Raw genomic sequence first — 13,008 nt, 5'->3', positions numbered from 1 at the left:
ACCTGTAGCAGTCTTTATAGAGCAGTACCTGTGGAGTGGACCTGTAGCAGTCCTTATAGAGCAGTACCTGTGGAGTGGACCTTTAGCAGTCTTTATAGAGCAGTACCTGTGGAGTGGACTTGTAGCAGTCCTTTTATAGAGCAGTACCTGTGGAGTGGACCTGTAGCAGTCCTTTTATAGAGCAGTACCTGTGGAGTGGACCTGTAGCAGTCCTTTTATAGAGCAGTACCTGTGGAGTGGACCTGTAGCAGTCCTTTTATAGAGCAGTACCTGTGGAGTGGACTTGTAGCAGTCCTTACAGAGTTCTGTTGTTGAGGACAATCACTTGTTCATCTCTCTGAGGTAGAGACCCGTCGCCTGCTGCTCATCTCTCTCTCCTTTTCTCCGACGGAGGTAGAGAGAAATAGAGAGCGAGAGCGATGTTGTTACCGTGGTGAAATCAGCAGATGAGTTGAACAGGGAGCCCACAGATTACTGATGAGCGTGTGTGTGTGTGTGTGTGTGTGTCTGTCTGTCTGTCTGTGTGTGTGTGTTTCTCTGTGTGTGCCTTTGTGTGTGTGTGTGTGTCTTCATGTACAGTACGTGTGTGGACATGTATCTGGCCTTTTCTCTCTCTCTTCTACCTCCATTATCAGCGTGTTTCCCCTCTACATTCTCCCCATAAACAAATTACAGGAATGGAGCAAAGTAGAAATCAATGTGGCCATTATGTGTAAACAATGTTACTGGTAGACAGAGGTGATGCTCTTACTGCTGGAGGCTGATTTGGCCTCTGATGAAGCACAGGGAATAGCCTATTCTTCTTGAGAGGGAGAGGGAGAGGGAGAGGGAGAGGGAGAGGGAGAGATGAGTGCAGTCAGAGGAAGCCTATAGCCAAATACAGGTTTCAGGTGCTGACTGTATTAAATAATATACTTGAAATCCGGTTATGGTGGGCCCGCCAGTGATATGTAACAGGTTATGGTGGGCCCGCCAGTGATATGTAACAGGTTATGGTGGGCCCGTCAGGGATATGTAACAGGTTATGGTGGGCCCGCCAGGGATATGTAACAGGTTATGGTGGGCCCGTCAGGGATATGTAACAGGTTATGGTGGGCCCGTCAGGGATATGTAACAGGTTATGGTGGGCCCGCCAGGGATATGTAACAGGTTATGGTGGGCCCGTCAGGGATATGTAACAGGTTATGGTGGGCCCGTCAGGGATATGTAACAGGTTATGGTGGGCCCGTCAGGGATATGTAACAGGTTATGGTGGGCCCGTCAGGGATATGTAACAGGTTATGGTGGGCCCACCAGGGATATGTAACAGGTTATGGTGGGCCCGTCAGGGATATGTAACAGGTTATGGTGGGCCCGCCAGGGATATGTAACAGGTTATGGTGGGCCCGTCAGGGATATGTAACAGGTTATGGTGGGCCCGTCAGGGATATGTAACAGGTTATGGTGGGCCCGTCAGGGATATGTAACAGGTTATGGTGGGCCCGCCAGGGATATGTAACAGGTTATGGTGGGCCCGTCAGGGATATGTAACAGGTTATGGTGGGCCCGTCAGGGATATGTAACAGGTTATGGTGGGCCCGTCAGGGATATGTAACAGGTTATGGTGGGCCCACCAGGGATATGTAACAGGTTATGGTGGGCCCGTCAGGGATATGTAACAGGTTATGGTGGGCCCGTCAGGGATATGTAACAGGTTATGGTGGGCAGTGATATGTTTTCAATGTTCTACATTGTAGAATAATTGTGAAGACATCGAAACTTTAAAATAACACGTATAGAATCATGTACTAACCGAGAAAGTGTTAAACAAATCAAAATATATTTTAGATTTTAGATTCTTCAAAGTAGCCACCCTTTGCCTTGATGACAGCTTTGCTCACTCTTGCCATTCTCTCAACCAGCTTCATGAGGTAGTCACCTGAAATTCATTTAAATTAAATGTTTAACACATGATTCCATTTGTGTTACTTCATAGTTTTGATGTCTTCACTATTATTCTACAATGTAGAAAATAGTCTAAATAAAGAAAAACCCTTGAATGAGTAGGTGTGTCCAATCTTTTGACCGGTACTGTACATCAAACATATTGTTTTGTTGCCATTCCATTTTCTCCATTCCAGTCAGTATTTTGAGCCGTCCTCCCCTTAGCAACCTTCACTGATAGATACTAGTTATTGTGGGAGTCAGGCTGACCCTTTCCCATTCCAAACAGAGATTGGATAGAAAATGAGCCATCCTCTCATCAACAATCGCATAGATAAACAGAATAGACTTCCTTCATTTGTCTTTTGATGAAGCACTCGCAACAATGGTGTTTTGTTTTCTGTTGACGTTATGATTATAATGAGGAGACAAGGAGACCTGATGAAGACCAATAGAAGGGCCTTCAAACATGGTCTGTCAATAGACCACTTCAGAGCATAAACAGATTGCGGCGTGTGGAATATCAGTTTCCCTTTCGCGTGATTGTAATCAGGACCAGTGCTCTACAGACACCAATATAGTTAAATCTGTAATCAGTCTCGGATGTATTCCACTGAAGTCTAAATTCTGCCCTTTGACAATGAAGAAGGTTGTCTCCTTCCATGTGGGCATATTTAATGTTGGGGAAATATTCAGCAATGTATTCAATGTGTTTGACCCTGAGATGGTATGTATATGGAATGCTATTCATTTAGCTATATGATATTCAGTTTGCCATGTTTCCAGATCAGAGGCCCACTGTCATAATTTGATCCACCGTGGGTGAAGAGAGATCGAAGTCATGGAGCTCAGAGCAGCCAGCCTACAGGGGGATTTCATACCTCTCTCATTGCATTTAGAAAACCTCTCTTCTCCTTTTTTTGCCTCTAAACGTATCCTACACATCCTATGTAATACCCATATCTATGTCCATATGTCATTAATGCATTTTGTATTTGCGCACAACAAGGTGCTGTAAATTTGAATAGAAAACACATTTTCCATAATTTAGCAGCATCATTACAGCAGAAAAGGGGATGCTATGAATAATATAGGGCTCTCAGCATCGGATAGAGAAGAGGCTGCAATAAATAGTCCAACTCCATCCGCTATGGGTCTAAAGCAGGACATACTGTATGTAAAGCGCCATGTATTAGCCTAGCGCTAAGCCATAAATCACATGCTTTTGGCAGGGACCCCGGGCCAGGTAGCTATCTCGCTAACGCTACTTCACCTAGGCCCGTGGAGTCCTGAAATGTAATGTAGCCTAGCGTCTACTCTAAATCTAAGATGGCCATACAGAGTGGACTAGATCGAACACCCTCTAATCTAAATCTCCTGGGCCAATGTGATATGTCAGAGGCCATAGAGTATTAGCTGCAGCTAGCGCTGTTAGTGAGGGAACCCGCTATTCCAAATAGCACCCTAGTCCCTATTTAGTGCACTACTTTTGACATAGGGAATGGTGTGCCATTTGGGACGCATCCTTGGTGTCAGATCAGGAAGTAATTGCCACTTCTATAGATGCTTTATGGCCCTGTTTACTCTGTGAGGAATGGCTTTTGTAAGAAGTCCCCTCTCTGCTAGAAGGTGGTTCATATACTGGCACTTTGTCAAACTGATGGTCGTCTATAGGGGTAGTCATTCAATGGTAATGACTAAGAGAAACACAACCGTGGGTCAGTACAGGGACACAGTGAGTAGAGCAAGAGAAACAATTATTCTTATTTTCCAATTAAATATGCTTCTATTTAAGCCTGGCTCCAGATCTGTTTGTGCTGAATAATAACCACAGGAGGTAGCTGTACCCTTCTATTTAAGCCTGGCCCCAGATCTGTTTGTGCTGAATAATAACCATAGGAGGTGGCTGTACCCTTCTATTTAAGCCTGGCCCCAGATCTGTTAATGCTGAATAACAACCATAGGACGTATCTTTACAGCACAAGCAGATGTGGGACCAAGCTAGCCTTCTATGGATTGTATTGTAGAATATTTCTATGCTTAGAATGTTCCAGCTGGCATTTAAATGATTCCCGTTCCCGGCAGTTGTTGTGAATGTTTGAAATGACTACCGGGGTAAACAGTCTGTTTCTGCCTTTGTGAGCATCATACCTCCTTATAAGCCTCTCTTGTTGCCTGTCAGCATTCTGCCAGATATTTCTGCTCTGTCTGCAAAGGGACCCCTCCCAGACTGATTTGGCAATCGCACCAAACCGAATCCTTTCCCCTTCTCCTCCCCTAAATAACTAACCAGGGCTCTGGCTGGCAAAGCAACGACAGGAAGCAACCAAATCCTCTTTGAGTCCAATTAGAGATTAACACCAATGTCTCGTCTTCGTGTAGAGAATATTTTCTTCAAGTCCCATGGATAAACTGTGGTTCATGAAATCAGGTCTTTGATGTGTCAACTTTGAAATCGTCCAGAAATATCCTGCCTGAAATATAAATGTATTCTAAGCAGGAAAGTGTCCCTAAAATGTTTCGAAGGAGTTCTTTGTGAATCCATCCAGAAGGCAGTGGAATCAGCAGCAGAGTGTAGTGGGTCTAGTGTTGTAGTAGTAGTGTGCTTTCTGTCAGAAGGTCTACAGAGAAATGATCCATACAACCCCTGACAGATTGAAATACTGTAATTTCCACTGTGATTGGTTGAAGCACTGCTGATAACCACTTCCTTTGTCAGGACAACTACACTGTCCACCATCTCATATGTGATGTACCTGTCTGTGATTCTACACTGTCTACCATCTCCTATGTGATGTACCTGCCTGTGATTCTACACTGTCTACCATCTCCTATGTGATGTACCTGTCTCTGATTCTACACTGTCTACCATCTCCTATGTGATGTACCTGTCTGTGATTCTACACTGTCTACCATCTCCCATGTGATGTACCTGTCTGTGATTCTACACTGTCTACCATCTCCTATGTGATGTACCTGTCTGTGATTCTACACTGTCTACCATCTCATATGTGATGTACCTGTCTGTGATTCTACACTGTCCACCATCTCATATGTGATGTACCTGTCTGTGATTTTACACTGTCTACCATCTCATATGTGATGTACCTGTCTGTGATTCTACACTGTCTACCATCTCATATGTGATGTACCTGTCTGTGATTCTACACTGTCTACCATCTCATATGTGATGTACCTGTCTGTGATTCTACACTGTCTGCCATCTCCTATGTGATGTACCTGTCTGTGATTCTACACTGTCTACCATCTCATATGTGATGTACCTGTCTGTGATTCTACACTGTCCACCATCTCATATGTGATGTACCTGTCTGTGATTCTACACTGTCTGCCATCTCCTATGTGATGTACCTGTCTGTGATTCTACACTGTCCACCATCTCATATGTGATGTACCTGTCTGTGATTCTACACTGTCTGCCATCTCCTATGTGATGTACCTGTCTCTGATGGTTGAAGTGTGCACACTGAGTAGCCTATGTTTCCAATGATCAGAAGCAGCATTGGCAGTCCCCTGTGGTCTCCCATGTAAGAATCAAACTCCCATGTAAGAAGAGAGAGTGAAGGGAGCGTTCCCTGTCAGTGGTCCCCATCGTTCTTCCTGTGTAGCACTCAGCCTTGGAGTATAGTACAGCAGAGTAATCTACCTCATTAAGGGCTAGCCTGACAACCTCTCACCTAGCAGTATTGTACAGCAGAGTAAACTACCTCATTAAGGGCTAGCCTGACAACCTCTCACTTAGCAGTATTGGACAGCAGAGTAAACTACCTCATTAAGGGCGAGCCTGACAACCTCTCACCTAGCAGTAGTGTACAGCAGAGTAATCTACCTCATTAAGGGCTAGCCTGACAACCTCTCACCTAGCAGTATTGTACAGCAGAGTAAACTACCTCATTAAGGGCTAGCCTGACAACCTCTCACCTAGCAGGAGTGTACAGCAGAGTAAACTACCTCATTAAGGGCTAGCCTGACAACCTCTCACCTAGCAGTATTGTACAGCAGAGTAAACTACCTCATTAAGGGCTAGCCTGACAACCTCTCACCTAGCAGGAGTGTACAGCAGAGTAAACTACCTCATTAAGGACGAGCCTGACAACCTCTCACCTAGCAGTAGTGTACAGCAGAGTAAACTACCCCATTAAGGGCTAGCCTGACAACCTCTCACCTAGCAGTAGTGTACAGCAGAGTAAACTACCTCATTAAGGGCTAGCCTGACAACCTCTCACCTAGCAGTAGTGTACAGCAGAGTAAACTACCTCATTAAGGGCTAGCCTGACAACCTCTCATCTAGCAGTAGTGTACAGCAGAGTAAACTACCTCATTAAGGGCTAGCCTGACAACATCTCACCTAGCAGTAGTGTACAGCAGAGTAAACTACCTCATTAAGGGCTAGCCTGACAACCTCTAACCTAGCAGTAGTGTACAGCAGAGTAAACTACCTCCTTAAGGGCTAGCCTGACGACCTCTCACCTAGCAGTAGTGTACAGCAGAGTAAACTACCTCATTAAGGGCTAGCCTGACGACCTCTCACCTAGCAGTAGTGTACAGCAGAGTAAACTACCTCATTAAGGGCTAGCCTGACGACCTCTCACCTAGCAGTAGTGTACAGCAGAGTAAACTACCTCATTAAGGGCTAGCCTGACGACCTCTCACCTAGCAGTAGTGTACAGCAGAGTAAACTACCTCATTAAGGGCTAGCCTGACGACCTCTCACCTAGCAGTAGTGTACAGCAGAGTAAACTACCTCATTAAGGGCTAGCCTGACAACCTCTAACCTAGCAGTAGTGTACAGCAGAGTAAACTACCTCATTAAGGGCAAGCCTGACGACCTCTCACCTAGCAGTAGTGTACAGCAGCAGGCTGACAGATTGGCTGCCACGCTGATAAAAGGAGAATACGATGCCACCGTAGCCTTGCCTGAAAACACAACGCATCACTCAGGACCCGGACCCTGGAGGGGCTGTCATCTCATCTCTCCATATCCCTCCTCCCCTCTCTCTTTCCCTCTGTCTCTCTCTCTTCTCCCCTCTCTCTCTCTCCTCCCCTCTCTCTCCCGTTATGTTTCTTTCTTTCTCTCTCTCCCCCCCTCTCTCTCCCATTCTGTTTCTTAATTTATATCTCTCTTCTCTCTCACTTTCTCTCCCTCTCACTCACCTAATGAATGACAGAAAGCTAGGACACTGTCAGGAGGACTTCTGAAGGAGAATGCTGGGTAGAGTTCATAATAACACCGTCAGAGGAGGAGGTACATCACAGTAGTAGACTACCAACTGTGATGAAAATATCCCCTCTGTAAGTTTCCATTATTTTGAAAGGTGTTTTGTCTTCATTGGGCTCAGTGATGTGAAATGGAAGCCCAGGATGATGCCTCGGTCTCTCTCTGTGCAGGTTGGTGTTTTGAAGGGAGGTTTGTTTGGGAAGCTGTCGTGTTTTCTTGTCATGTGAAACCCTGCCACACCCCTCCTCCCATCAAGCTGCCTGCCTCTCGGGCTCAGTAGATAGCACAGGCAGGCAGAGAATAAAGATATCAGGTTCTGTCACAGTCAAACTCCAGCTGAGACAAAGGGCTTGTTTAAAAGAGTCATTAGCAACATGACTTCATATAGCCTGAGTACTGAATTACACCTCTCTTCTCCCATCTATAGGTCCTCTGCCAAAAAGCATACTGCTGCCTCTGTCTGCACCCACACACCTACCTACCCAACACCTGTGAGAAGGCGAGGCGATGTTATCGGGTTACACATAGAACGTGATGGATTGGGGATGGGAACACCTCGCGTGGAAAAGAGTTAAAGCGTTATCGCCTAATTGAGACGGATGCATTTTTAATGACTAGCGCTGCTCGTAGTGAGAGAGGCATCGAAATATGCGAAGTCGGTGAAAAACGCTGATGACGAGCCAGCCAATGGCTGTAGGTTGTTCTAAGAGTTTAGAGTTTTTTTTTCTGCACTCATTATACTGGTTCAAGACCTGAGAGATTGTGTTGCGTTTGATTGACGCCGTCTGACATTCCATTTTCAGAGTAAAGCACTTTTAAAAGAATGGAAGATTCTGCTGATGCAATAGTCATATAAAAAATGAGAAAGAATGTCCCGTCCCAAAGAGGCAAGAACTGTAGGAATTGTAGACTGACTTCAAAGTGAATTGCATCAGACTGACACAAAGCTCCCCGCCCAACATTTAACCCAGTGCCTTTTCGTCATTTGAATGAGAACCTCTATTAATATTCAAGCAACTTCTCAGTTATAATATTATTTGAGGCGGCGTTGTTACCACGCAATTTCAACCCCCAAAAATATATGTGGGGACATTGAATCAACGTTGAAAACTGATTGAATTAGCAAAAAAATGATCAACTAAAGGCATTTTCACCAACTTTTAACCTCCATCCAATGACATTGTTTTGTTCAGCTTCCACAATCTTCTTATTATCTTCTTACAATCTTCTTATTATCAATTTATTTCAACCAATCACCAGTAATTTGTGTCAGCGATGTACATGTTGAGTGCCCTTCTCTGTAAGCATGCTGAAAGTCTGTTATCAATTTGTTTAGAGAGAAACAGCATTGTATTTGGTCAAACACCATGTTTTCCAACAGTTTGCTCAGAGCTGGCAGAAAGCTGATTGGTCTGCTGTTAGAACCAGTAAAGGCCTCTTTACCATTCTTTGGTAGCGGAATGACTTTGGCTTCCCTCCAGGCCGGAGGACAAACACCTTCCTCTAGACTCAGATTAAAGATATGACAGATAGGAGTGACTATAGAGTCAGCTACCATCCTCAGAGCCTTCCATCTAAGTTGTCAATGCCAGGATGTTTGCCATTATTGATCGATAACAATATTTTTTCCAACTGTCCCACATTAACTTTATAAAATTCAAACTTACAATGCTTTTCTTTGATTATTTGTTTTTTATGCATGAATACCAGTGGCTACCCATCATGTTTTGAGCCACACATTTTGCATTTAAAAAATGATTTATGTGTACAGTGGGGCAAAAAAGTATTTAGTCAGCCACCAATTGTGCAAGTTCTCCCACTTAAAAAGATGAGAGAGGCCTGTAATTTTCATCATAGGTACACTTCAACTATGACAGACAAAATGAGATAAGAAATCCAGAAAATAACATTGTAGGATTTTTAATGAATTTATTTGCAAATTATGGTGGAAAATAAGTATTTATCTCAATACTTTGTTATATACCCTTTGTTGGTGTAACAGTACAACTTTAGACCGTCCCCTCACCCATACCCGGGCGCGAACCAGGGACCCTCTGCACACATCAACAACAGTCACCCACGAAGCATCATTACCCATCGCTCCACAAAAGCCGAGGCCCTTGCAGAGCAACAGGAACCACTAATTCAAGGTCTCAGAGCAAGTGACGTCACCGATTGAAACGCTATTTAGCGCGCACCACCGCTAACTAAGCTAGCCGTTTCACATCCGTTACATTGGCAATGACAGAGGTCAAACATTTTCTGTAAGTCTTCACAAGGTTTTCACACACTGTTGCTGGTATTTTGGCCAATTCCTCCATGCAGATCTCCTCTAGAGCAGTGATGTTTTGGGGCTGTTGCTGGGTAACACGGACTTTCAACTCCCTCCAAAGATTTTCTATGGGGTTGAGATCTGGAGACTGGCTAGGCCACTCCAGGACCTTGAAATGCTTCTTACGAAGCCACTCCTTCGTTGCCTGGGTGGTGTGTTTGGGATCATTGTCATGCTGAAAGACCCAGTCACGTTTCATCTTCAATGCCCTTGCTGATGGAAGGAGGTTTTCACTCAAAATCTCACGATACATGGCCCCATTCATTCTTTCCTTTACACGGATCAGTCGTCCTGGTCCCTTTGCAGAAAAACAGCCCCAAAGCATGATGTTTCCACCCCATGCTTCACAGTAGGTATGGTGTTCTTTGGATGCAACTCACCATTCTTTGTCCTCCAAACACGACGAGTTGAGTTTTTAACAAAAAGTTATATTTTGGTTTCATCTGACCATATGACATCCTCCCAATCTTCTTCTGGATCATCCAAATGCTCTCTAGCAAACTTCAGATGGGCCTGGACTTGTACTGGCTTAAGCAGGGGGACACGTCTGGCACTGCAGGATTTAAGTCCCTGGCGGCGTAGTGTGTTACTGATGGTAGGCTTTGTTACTTTGGTCCCAGCTCTCTGCAGGTCATTCACTATGTCCCCCTGTGTGGTTCTGGGATTTTTGCTCACCGTTCTTGTGATCATTTTGACCCCACGGGGTGAGATCTTGCGTGGAGCCCCAGATCGAGGGAGATTATCAGTGGTCTTGTATGTCTTCCATTTCCTAATAATTGCTCCCACAGTTGATTTCTTCAAACCAAGCTGCTTACCTATTGCAGATTCAGTCTTCCCAGCCTGGTGCAGGTCTACAATTTTGTTTCTGGTGTCCTTTGACAGCTCTGTGGTCTTGGCCATAGTGAAGTTTGGAGTGTGACTGTTTGAGGTTGTGGACAGGTGTCTTTTATACTGATAACAAGTTCAAACAAGTGCCATTAATACAGGTAACGAGTGGAGGACAGAGGAGCCTCTTAAAGAAGAAGTTACAGGTCTGTAAGAGCCAGAAATCTTGCTTGTTTGTAGGTGACCAAATACTTATTTTCCACCATCATTTGCAAATAAATTCATAAAAAATCCTACAATGTGGTTTCTGGATTTTTTTTCTCATTTTGTCTGTCATAGTTGAAGTGTACCTATGATGAAAATTACAGGCCTCTCTCATCTTTTTAAGTGGGAGAACTTGCACAATTGGTGGCTGACTAAATGCTTTTTCCCCCACTGTATATACACTACCGTTCAAAAGTCTGGGGTCACTTACTTGTTTTTGAAAAGAAAAGCACATTTTTTGTATCTCAAAATAACATCAAATTGATCAAAAATACAGTGTAGACATTGTTAATGTTGTAAATGACTATTGTAGCTGAAATATTTTATGGAATATCTGCATAGGCGTAGAGAGGCCCATTATCAGCAACCATCACTCCAATGGCACGTTGTGTTAGCTAATATCAGTTTGTCATTTTAAAAGGCTAATTGATCATTTGAAAACCCTTTTGCAGTTATGTTAGCACAGCTGAAAACTGTTGTTCTGATTAAAGAAGCAATAAAACTGTCCTTCTTTAGACTAGTTGAGTATCTGGAGCCTCAGCATTTGTGAGTCCAATTACAGGCTCAAAATGACCAGAAACAAAGAACTTTCTTCTGAAACTCGTCAGTCTATTCTTTTTCTGAGAAATGAAGGCTATTCCATGTGAGAAATTGCCAAGAAACTGAAGATCTCGTACAACACTGTGTACTACTCTCTTCACAGAACAGCAAACTGTCTCTAACCAGAATATAAAGAGGAGTGGGAGGCCCCGGTGCACAACTGAGCAAGAGAACAAGTACATTAGAGTGTCAAGTTTGAGAAACAGACGCCTTAGAAGTCCTCAACTGGCAGCTTCATTAAATATTACCCGCAAAACACCAGTCTCAACGCCAACAGTGAAGAGGCGACTCCGGGATGCTTGCCTTCTAGGCAGAGTTCCTCTGTCCAGTCTCAACGTCAACAGTGAAGAGGCGACTCCGGGATGCTGGCCTTCTAGGCAGAGTTGCAAAGAACAAGCCATATCTCAGACTGGCCAATAAAAATAAAAGACAGTTCTGACAGTCAGTTTCTTAACAGGTGTATGCTTATCAATAATAGGAAGAAGTGCAGCGTCTGGATGCTCCTTATTAATCACATCAGACCAACAAATATTACACTTTAGAGTCACAACAATAATGTTTGTATGATCTCTTATATACTATTTTAGCCCAGCTTTGGCAACCAGCAGCGCTCATTGGACTCACCTGGACTCCTTCACGTTGTTGATTACCCCCTGTATATCTGTCTGTTCCCCGGTGGTGTTCCTGTGTCCTCATTAATTGTTGTTATGTGTTCCCGTCCAGAAGCTGTTCCTGTTCTGTTTCATGTTCGTCAGCTATTAAACCTTCCCTCCCTGTACCTGCTTCTCATCTGCTGTGTCGATCCTTCCACCCCCATAAGCATTCCTGTCTCTCTATAGATGTTATATCCTTGTATTGCTACTGCTGTATCATCAAAGGAATAATCTAAGTGAGTCTCAGAAATGGCTAATATGTGAATGTTATCTGATGTCAGCAAGTTATTGATATAATTAACCTTATTTCTAAAGCTACATACATGAATATGGGCTCAGCCCTTTCCTGGGTAGCTTCTCAGAGATAGACATCATATGGAAAAGAACAAACAAAGCAAGAGAAACAAACATTAGCGGTCCATTAATCAGTTGCTGTGTGTACAGTAAGTGTGTGTGTGTGTTGCGGGGTTGAAGCTACGAACCCATAGGCTTGGCTCTCTCATCACTTCCAGGCTTTTGGGAAGGAAGGTGGACAATGAGCCTTTCATAGCGGATATAAGCAATGTCCTCCACTCGCTCTGGCAGCTTTCATGGCCGGGATGAGTTATTTTATCTTCTAGCGCACATCTTTAGGACAGTCCTCGTTGAGGAAGATGTACATTCCCCTCAAGTTCTTAACTAATGTCCTCTCTCAATGACTTACAGATTGTTGTCACCTTGCCGTTTTCCTGTTTAAACTCTTCGGGCTGACCTTGGGAGAACTGCAAACTGCTCTTCGGGTCCTGGACCTCTCTGGTCAGGTCTATTATTTTAATAGTTGACTCCACCAGTATTTGGACAAAACACTTGAAGCAATGTTTTTGTTTGTTGTAATAACTGCTTGTAGAACTATTTATGTTTGTTTAGTTGATCCTTCACCTGTGAGACACTACTGTCTTCAATGGTACTCCCACTGGCTTTGGTCTTTGTCATTGTAGCAACGTAGGCTATGCTGTTACTCCCTAAAATTTCAGACAGGGCAAGTCGCATGGAAGATGGAAATAGCAACAAACAGTAGGGGTCTAGACAGCCACAAACCCTGTACAATCCGCGGTCCCAGCCACAAGGGCTAATCTCAAGCACTCAAGGAAACCCCGCTAACTTAATAGGCAGCTAACAGTGGCAGCTAGGCC

The sequence above is a fragment of the Oncorhynchus clarkii genome, chromosome 33 (assembly GCF_045791955.1).
Source record: "Oncorhynchus clarkii lewisi isolate Uvic-CL-2024 chromosome 33, UVic_Ocla_1.0, whole genome shotgun sequence".
Taxonomy (NCBI): Eukaryota; Metazoa; Chordata; class Actinopteri; order Salmoniformes; family Salmonidae; genus Oncorhynchus; species Oncorhynchus clarkii.
This window is presented reverse-complemented; position numbering follows the sequence as displayed.